Source organism: Asparagus officinalis, unplaced genomic scaffold (genome assembly GCF_001876935.1).
Source record: "Asparagus officinalis unplaced genomic scaffold, Aspof.V1 AsparagusV1_Un935, whole genome shotgun sequence".
Taxonomy (NCBI): domain Eukaryota; kingdom Viridiplantae; phylum Streptophyta; class Magnoliopsida; order Asparagales; family Asparagaceae; genus Asparagus; species Asparagus officinalis.
This window is the reverse complement of record NW_017973194.1, coordinates 13657-24532: the sequence shown is the minus strand read 5'-3', so window position 1 is coordinate 24532 and position 10876 is coordinate 13657.

Genomic DNA, 10876 nt, shown 5'->3' with positions numbered 1-10876 from the left:
CAAACACTCTTACCTTAAACATTGCAATAAGAGACCAGCTGCGACAAAAACACAGCATTCCAGTATAAGTTGGATAAATAATGATATCAGAGAGCTATCCATTATGAGACAAAACATTAAGTTATTTGAATAATCGTTTTCATAATCAACTGGTTATTCCAGAGGTCACACACATCAATCATCCAATGGAATTCTTCAAACTATTTTAAAAGCATCTCTAAAATGCATAAAATGATCCCTCACATCAAATCATCAACACGGAATTCTTCAAACTATATTAAAGCATATCTAAAATGCACACAAAATACTCAATAAAAAAAACAAAATTAGATTTTCTAACAGATCAGCAGAGTAGCCAACAACACTATAAAGCACTAAGTGAACAGATTGTCGAAAAAAATAGATGACATGAATATGGATCAGCTGCAATATCAGGGCAATAAGTGTCCAGGTATCATGAACTGTAAAAAAATAATAAAAAAAAGAAAAAAAATGAACAGACTGGGAAACAAGGAAAACAAATAAATAGCATGATGTTTACCCTGCACTTTGAAAGATTACATTTGCAAAATGTGTGTGTATAATGTATTGCAAGTTGTTATTTATAATTCTTGAAAAATACACAAAGAGAAGGTGCCTATGAAAAAGAGAATAGAAAGTTTAACTAACCGAGATCTAAAATGATCCATGATTCATTTTAGATCTAACCTGGATTCTCCTTGCATAGAAGTTAAAGCACTCAAGTGATCCATGATTCAGGCACATGAACAAACAAACAACAAAGAATATATTACCCAATATATGTGATGAAGAAGTGAATATCATTAAAGAATGATTAAAAAAATACCCGAACTCTCATAATGATTGCCTCTCGACTCCCAGCATTAAAGAAAATTAGTAGTAAGGTTAACTGCCACTGCAGAACTAACAGTTAGCTGATCAATTCTCAATTATTGCTGTAGCTGCATGCAGAATAATCTACATACGACCAAATCCATCTAAACAATGGCATAATTGCGTACCAGGCAAGTACACACCAAAGCAGACCCTGCACCTACAAGCTGAAGAAATTCAAGTTGGTTGGTTCTCTGTTTATATATACATGACCACAAATCTTGTTAATGACTGGTCCGCTAGAAATTTTGCTTCTATCTATGTATTGTAATTGCTTCTATCTATGTATAGTTTAGGCGTGAGTTCGAAGGACTATAAATTTCATTAGCCTTCATGTCAAACTATGAACTGCTTCTATCAAAGACAAACTGTAAATTGCTTCTATCTTCTAAAACAAAATTTCTTATACAATAAATTTAATCAAAGACAAACTGTAAATTTAATCAAGCTGAAGAAATTTTGCTTCTATGTATTGTAATTGCTTCTATCTATGTATAGTTTAGGCGTGAGTTCGAAGGACTATAAATTTCATTAGCCTTCATGTCAAACTATGAACTTCTTCTATCAAAGACAAACTGTAAATTGCTTCTATCTTCTAAAAAAAAATTTCTTATACAATAAATTTAATCAGGCTTTCAAAGTTGCCCCTTTATTCTGAGCAGTTGATACTCTTCATGTAAAGTACCCAGATATTAGAAGTATTTGAAATTCTAGTATACCAAATAAGAAGTACTCTCAAAAATAAAAACTCCGACGGGGGATTTGGGGGCACCGACAAACACCGGAGTATGAAAACTACTAAGATACCCAAAAAATTAGGGCAAATTCAGTACCTTCCACGGTCCTGGAGCTCGATCTCACGATCCTCCTCGTTGAGCAGGAGGAGGAGGAGGAGGAGGAGAGGCGGCGAGATCCGACGGAGGCGGCGGTGAACTTCGACGGAGGCGGAGATCTCTAACGATGGCGGCGGTGAGCTTCGACGAAGGCGACGAACTTCAGAGAAGAAGCACGGGTTTGGGGGCGATTTTCTGATGAGAGAGAGAGCGGTGGTGGGGGTTTTGTCTCTTCCTTCCACGGTCCTGGAGCTCAATCTCACGATCCTCCTCGTTGAGCAGCAGCAGGAGGACGCAGATAAATAAAGAAGCGTCGCAAAAATTACAAGTTTTAGCGACGCCAAATAGATACGTTGGGAAAAGAACACTTTTAGCCACATTAGGCTAATACGTCGTTATAAATGCATATTATTAGCGACGCTAATCCTAAAACGTCGCTAAAAAGCTATACTTTTGCCGACGAAAATAAAAAAACGTCGGGAAATCCATAACTTTTACCGACGCTAAGTTAAAATGTCGCTAATAATATACAATTTTAGCGACACTAATTATAAACGTCGGGAAAACTATATTTTTTGCCGACGCTAACTAAAAACGTCGGGAAAAACATACTTTTTGGCGACGTATTTAACCATGCGTCGGGAATAAGCGTCGGGAAAAGTGCAATTTGTTGTAGTGTACATTGTGAGTAATTGTTAACGTTGATCGGTGAGCGTTAAAAACCGATATTGTGAGGTGTAAACGTTTTGGGTGAACGTCTAAAACCTGTTGTGATAGTGAATTTCTCCCCGGGAATGGGGAGCAAAGACGTAGGTCAGTAGGATCTAACTCCGTGATCATTTTGCTTGTTTGAGTTTGCATTGACACACTTATTTCTTGTGTTCATCTTATATCATCATTGTCTCATTGTTTATTTCATCCATTATATTGTTTGCATTTGTCTGTATATCCTTGCATATATCTCAGTATATATCTCATTGCTAGGATATTAGTTAATAAGTTTTTAATTAGCTTTTAAATCGGATTAGATTATCACATTACCCTATTCACCCCCCTAGGGTCTAACAATTAGTATTAGAGCTTGGTGATCTTTGATTTGTGGTTTAATCACCTTGAGTTAAAGATCCAAGTTATCATATCTTGCTAATCTTGTTTTGATTTTATTTGTATCTTGCTTGTATATACTTATACATTATTCATATGCACGGTGCACCTAGTTTAGGTTATGTCATTAATATTGCTCCTAGATTAGATGGTTTCCCTTATACCCAATGGTGTACCCAATGGTGTATTAGATTTAATATTTTTGTTAGATCTAGACAATTCGATTTATGAGAAATCATTGACAATGCTTATATTTTACCCACTTTGGAGAAATCTAAGTGGAGTGATAAAGATAAAAGAAAGTTTACAATGAATAAACTTTTGTTAGAATTATTGTACAATGCTTTTGATTCATCTTTTTCTAAAAAGCTTGATTCTTTTGATAGTGCTTATACACCGTGAAAATTTATAGAAACGCATCAACGAAACTTGGAGGCAATCCGACAAGCTTTGGAGGATTCTTCTTCAAGTTTATGTGGAGCATCATGCACTCATCCACTAGGGGATAACCCTAGTGTGGTAAGCGATTCAGAATCTGATAATGAATTATCCATTAATGAACTCGCTTGTGCATATGATAGGTTAATGCATGCCTACACCAAGTTGCCAAATAATTTTTTTAATTTAAAAAGTAAGCATGTTAGTTTAAAATCTGATCATGAGTTATTAGCTTCTAAGTTTGATACAATTTTTTCTAATGAAAATGTGATCCTTAAAGAAAATAATAAAAAAATAAAATTGGATCATATTGCTTTGACTTCAAATGTTGCTAATTTAACTCATGAGAAAGATAATTCCATATTAGAAGTAGAAACCACTAGGAATGAATTGAATTCATTTATAAATAAATAGGTTTGCTCCACTTCTAATATCAATGCTTCTATGCAAAATGATGAGTTGAATCTTGTTAAGGATCGCATATCATTTTTAGATTCAACCCTTAAAACATGCATTGTAAATAATAACAAGCTTATAGACTTGTGTGCAAAATCCCATGTAAATTCTTTCAAGAAACCCACTCGCTATGCACACATGTATAATAAAATTTATAATTGTTCTATTTGTAGCTGAAAAGACCATATTGCTAAATTTTATTATAATGCACAAAAGCCCATCAAGACCAACAATAATTGTGCATCGAATCAAGCTTCATCACATCATGCACATGCACATACTTATAAGGTTCATCAAAATCATGCTCATGTGTTTAAATATGATCTTTTTGGTCATTTTGGCCATTTGGCAAAATATTGCTTTGATTTGAATAAGATTTCACATTTGCCAAATGATTTTAAAAGACCACATGTGTTTATATGAGATGTTTGTGGTAGGTTTGGCCATTTGGCAAAGTTTTGCTTTGATTTGAGGAAATGTTTAAACTTGCTAAATTTTTCTAATAGACCACATTTGTTTAACAATGCTTTTCAATTGCAAAATTAATCTAAAAGATCTTTTATGTTTGCAAATAATTTTCGTGCACCACCACTAGGTCAATGCAAACCATTTCAACATTTTTATTATACACATTGTAATCGGAAAGGTCATTTACATGACTATTATTTTGACCGTGTTAGTACACCAAATGTGCCCAAAAGGGATCATAACCCTAGGGCATTGAGTTTTAATGATAGGGGTCATGTCCCTAAACCTTCCAGCACCAAAAGTTCTTGGGTGGCAAAACAAGTTTGATCTTTAAGAACATATTTTTTTGGCTTTTTAGTTCTTTCATGTTCTTAAAAATGATTTATTTTTATTTTTGATCTTATAAACAAAATGCAAATAATTTTATAAGATATTTTGGTACATGCTTTATAAATATCTCATTCATATTTTTTCATGATTTTCTTTCATAGGTGTTCATGTTTAGATGAATTGATTAAATTTTGCCAAGATATTTTTTGATAAAATATTATTTTTGGAAATACTCTTTGTTTATGAGTGGTTTATGTTTGAACTAAGTAGTTTTTGATTCATTTTGATGTAAACAATGTGTTTGTGCTTATGAGATCATTGTAAAACATTTTTATAATGATATTTACATGTTTAAGATTATGGATCATCTACTTGTGCATTAAATATAACCATCTAAAAGGGTTTAAAATAAAATTTCCAAATTTGTTTTGACATTATTATTATTATTATTATTCTTTTCATGATTTATAATTATTTATCTTTCATGATTTTCATGATTTCTATTCATTTGATTTCATGATCTATATTTATATATATTTATATATTAGTTTAATATTTGTATATTGAGACATCGTTTCATAAGATATATCTATATGTGTTTTCAATCAATCATGGTTTAATGATTTGATTAACCATTTGATTTTTTTAGGAATATTTTTGGTTTTTGATGCATATATAATTGAACCTTGTAACACTTTGTCTTAATGATATATACTTATGTGTTCGCATGGTATCTTTGAATGTGAGTTATGATTAACAAGTTATTCATCTATAATTACTAACATATGATTGCCCTAGTATTTCATTGCATATATTATTGGAGGCATTTTGATAGGGGAAACTATTCCCTGTTATTTGTTTTTATACTCACCGTGCTTATAGGTAGGGGGAACTTTCGCTCTCTTCATGCTTTTGATTTCCCCATTTTGATGTTGCCAAAGGGAAGAAACAAGTGGTTTGTGAGTATATTTATGAGTATTGTATTTTATTGTATATTTTATAGACTCTTTTTGTAAATTGTTTGTCATCATCAAAAAGGGGGAGATTGTTGGTCTTTCTCTTTTGATGATGTTTTAACAAACAATTTACAATTAATATTATTTGTCTAGTGTTTGTATTTTATTTTTTATTATAGACAAACAATGAGTTGGAGGTTGGTTGGATTGCGCCTACACGATCACATCCAAATAGAGGTTGGCGGAATATCGGTGTGAAGCCTTGCACAATTCAAGTCATATTCAAGATCAAGCTTTATCCGCAAATTTTACCAAGATCAAGCATCATGAAGATCAATCAAGCTTGGGTAAATTAGTTTAGGGTTTATACTTGTGTGTTAATACATTAAAGCTCAAACTACACACATACATATTTTGTTTTTATCGTATTATACATTTTTTGAAAAATAACTTATGAATGTATTAAAGATTTAATTATAATTGTTAAATTCTTTTATAAAGACCATTAATCCATTTAAAAGAAGTTTCAACTTTGTTTGAACTCGTTTTAATAAAATCAAGTTCTTTAATTCATGTTTGTGCATGGGTTCGTGCATGTTTTTGCAAAACAAATGAGTTTTCATATTTAGGAAGTGCAATTTAAAAAATTCTTTGTTTACATGTTTATCTTCATATATACAAACATTTCACAAAGTTTTACTAATTTTAGAGTTGTTTTATTATTTTCAATTGAATTTACAAAAACAAGTTTTCAGTAGTTTTTCAAAAACTATATATCTGTGTTCAAAAAATTATTTCTCACAAATGGTAAGTGATATTTTAGAAATTATTTCTCTAACATATTCATATACATGTTTCAAAACTATCCATAAAATGTCATAATTTGTGGAGTTGATTTACTATTTCTAATTGATTTTACAAAGCTAGATACACAAGAAAATCATATCTGCCAGTTTACTATAGTACCAACGGTCGACCGCTACAATGGCCATGATTGACCGCGCAGGTTACCGTTGCAAATAATGGCTAGTTTACCAGATTTGTTATTTTTGGTCTTTTTTCTTGTTTTCTCTTGATGTTTGGGGTTGTTTCATGAGCCTATATATACCCCATGCCCTCATACTTCTAAGATTATCCGAGAAAAGTTTAAATCAAGTTTATAAGTGTTTTAAAGTTTGTTTTAAGGGTGTTTATAAGGTGTTTATATGAAGAGAGTTTCACAAGAGGAGCAGATCAATATGCATTCGGTTTTTGAGCTTCAATTTCTCATCTCCAACACTCTTGTTTTCAGAGAATATTTCTTAAACTCATTCTCTAGCTATTTATATTTTTGTTTATTATTTTCATAAGCTAGATTTGAATTGAGTTTATATTTCTTGATTTTTTACACACACAACCATTGAGCTTTAGTATTTTACATATATTGTATAATTGGGTTGTGGGGTGTGACTTAGAGAGTGAGCTTACATTGAGTTCTCATCCATTGTAGAGAACAAATCATTTTATTTGAGCCTTCATTGTGAGATCACTTTGTATTATACAAGTACATCGGGAGGAGTGTGTGGTGAGGACGTGGTCGATATCAAGAGGAGTGGTGTCAGTAGTAAATCCTAGGTAGAGGTAGTAAAACCGAGCACTTGAGGGAGGCGACACGTGAAGACCAACACTTGAGGTTATAGATTGTGTAGTTACATTGTGAGTAATTGTGAACGTTGATCGGTGAGCGTTAAAAACCGATATTGTGAGGTGTAAACATTTTGGGTGAACGTCGAAGACCCGTTGTGATAGTGAATTTCTTCCTGGGAGTGGGGAGCGAAGACGTAGGTCGGTAGGATCAAACTCCGTGATCATTTTGCTAGTTTAAGTTTGCATTGACACACTTATTTCTTGTGTCCATCTTATATCGCCATTGTCTCATTGTTTATTTTATTCACTATATTGTTTGCATTTGCCTGTATATCCTCGCATATATCTTAGTATATATCTCATTGCTAGGATAATAGTTAATAAGTTTTTAATTAGCTTTTAAATCGGATTAGATTATCACATTACCCTATTCACCCCCACTCTAGGATACTAACAGTAAAGACCTAGAGGAGGGCGAGATCTACGTTGTTTGTTAACGAGGATCAAGTTCCTCACGTGTTTGGGAGATCAGGAGGAATTTGATACGCAAGTTAATCTCTTTCCAAACTCATCCTCTTAGTTTTACATTTTTAAATGGTTTAAACCCTAAATTGATAAATTAGATCTGTAGATCCGAGCACTAAATGAAGAAAAGATTTGATTTTGATGATTAGAACCATAAGTAATTACTAATTGGTGAATGGATTAGGAGTGGAACCCTAATTAATCAACTAAAGTATGTTTAAGTGATGTTTAGGGAGTTTAAATCGCAAAAATCCATGTTTTGTTGATGTATTTTGGTTTGGCTGAACTTACACATAGAAAATACAAGTTTTAAACATGTTGTCACACCCTTTGATGATGTTTCACGAGTTCCTTTTTGAGAAAATTATCAACTATGAAAACTTGATAGTTTTGTCCCATAGTTCTGGTCGGTCGACTGATCGGCTTAAAGAACCCTATGTTTTTTCTTTCTGGTCGGTTGACCGTTACAGGGTACTAGTCGACCAACCGCGACTATTTTGTTGTGCACGTTGACATTGCCACCCAGTCGACTGATGAGAATTATTAATCGAATGATCTAAAACAGTTTTCAAGTTTTAATCTTCCACACACATATTAGTAGTGAGCACGAAGGACGGGACCGCATGTTAATACATGTGTGTGGCCATGGTGATGTACACGCTTGGTTTAGGCATGCACGGATCCTCAGGAATGCACGAACATGTGTCGAGCTATCGTGATGTAGGAGCGACAATTATCGAGTTGTATAGTAAGTGGCAATGTTTGCATGGATGGCCGAAATAGGTTGTGAGCCACACAAGATTGTGATGAACCGTAGGATACTGCGAGTACCTATGCTCCGCATCATACCACTTTATGGATGTTCGAGTTCGGTTGTGAGCCATATGAGATTACGATGAATTACACGATGCTGTGAGTACTGAGACTCCACATTCCTCTTGTTTGCATTATGTTCCGGATTAGACTGATATGCCTATACTTCGCAGGGTGTTCAAGGTGGGTAGTGAACCGCAAGATATCACAATGCGCCATAGGATATTGTGAGCACCTATACTCCACACCATTTTAGTTGAATAGAATTACACAGGATTGCGTATTTTCTCTCATGTCATCTATCCCGAAGGTAGTGTGTAATATTGTGTCTAGACATGCACGATGTGTCCTTGATGAGGTTTTTCACAGATTTGTGTTTTCATTTCCATGCCACCTACCCAAGGGTAGTGTGAGATGCTATGGTATGATACACACACACACACACACACACACACGACGTAGTTCGGATGAGGTGTTGGTGATATATTTTCTTTTGTTGATTATCTACTTATAGGATTTGAAGTTGATATTTAGCAATCCACAATTTGAGATATATGGTATATATATGAGGGTTTCCTTATTTGGATTATTAGCTCGACGTACACATCTCGTGTTGTAGGTTTCTAAATCTTAACTCCTCTTAGCACAGAGTAATGAGTGTCTTTGTGCCTTTCATTTGACTCTCACGTATTAGAGATTTGATGTTCTTATTCTAGTTTATTAGATGTATTTTTTTCTTCTGTTGGGACATAATTATAGTTATTGTTTGATATCTCTTCTCTATATTATGTTCTTTGTATTGTCATCTTTGATATATCTTCTTGTAACCTCACTTCTTATTTTTGACATCTACTAGAGCGATATTAATGTGATGGTGAAACATGTTTATGCACAGTGTTGGGTGCATGCTAGGTTTTACATCTTTGGGTTTAACTTAGACTGCAGCCTTGTGTGCAACTAGGGGCGTCATACATACTCCTCTGCATTTAGGAATCTGATGTATGCTATGGTATGCACACATCTGAAGATTTCTCATGTGGTTGGTGTTGTAAGCAGATATATGTCAAACCCTAAAAGAAAACACTGGGAAGTAGTAAAGTGGATTCTTTATTGGACCCTAGAGGGGGTGTGAATAGGGTTATGAGCTAATCTTATTTAATTTTATACCAGATTAAAAACTTTCTTGATTAATTAATTCTTGCAAAAAAAAAATATGAGTGAGTTATGAGCAAGAATGTAAATTATAAGCACAAGAATAAATATACACAAAGCAAACTCAAACACGAAGAGATGATTACGGAGTTCGGTCTTCTTGACCTACACGTCCGCTCCCCACTCTTGGGTAGAACTCCACTAACACAACCGGGTTTTCTACGCTCACACGAATAATGTTTACACCACACAATATCGGTTTTGTAGCTCATCGAAAACTCTACAATATACTCACAATGTAATCACACAACCTACAACCTCAAGTGTTGGTCCTCACGTGTCGTCGCCCTCAAGTGCTCTCACTAGGCTTCACTCCCGATGTCACTCCTCTTGGTATCGACCACGTCCTCACCACACACTCCTCTCGGTGTAAATATATATTGCAAAGTGAAATTCACAATTATAGCTCAAATACAAATTTGTTCTCTATAATGGATGAGAACTAAATGAAACTGACTTCTCACAATACACAATCCGACAACCCAATATATGATGACTGAAAAACTAAAAGCTCAAATAAGGTTGTGTGTGATAAAATGAGTATAAATAAAATATAACTCAAATAAACAACTAGCAATGATAAGAATATGGAAATCAATAATAAATTGCTAGATGAAAGAGTTGGGAAAACTTCTTTATAAATACAATAAGAGGATGAAGAAGATTGAGGATAAGTTCCTCAATTTGACAATGTAAGCTTCCTCTTTTGTAAACAAACACCAAACTCAATTATATGAAGAAACACACTCTTAAATTCTTTGAAGCTCTTTTTGAAACCCTCTTTGATGATTCTGAAGTGAGAACAGTAAGGGGTATATATAGGATGAAAAACCAAAGCCTAAAAACTAAGAAAATCCAGCAAAAAGATAAAAGTATTGTCGTCAGTCGACTGATGAGATATATCAGTCGACTGATGAGCTGGCTGTTACAGGCAGCTAAACAACTTATCAGTCGACTGATGACTTTATTGGTCGACTGATGAACTCATCAGTCGACTGATAAGTTGACTGAATAAGAAGCAGAAAAGAAATAAAGATTGTATACAGTTTCATCAGTCGACCGATAAATATGGTAAGTCGACTGATAACATGTTTTCAGCCTCAATTGAATTTTGAAAATAAATTTCAAACCACTTTTAAAAATAGCAAATAAATTCCAAAAAATATAAAACATTAGGAAGAGTTTATAAACATGAATATGAACATGTTGGAAAAGGAATTT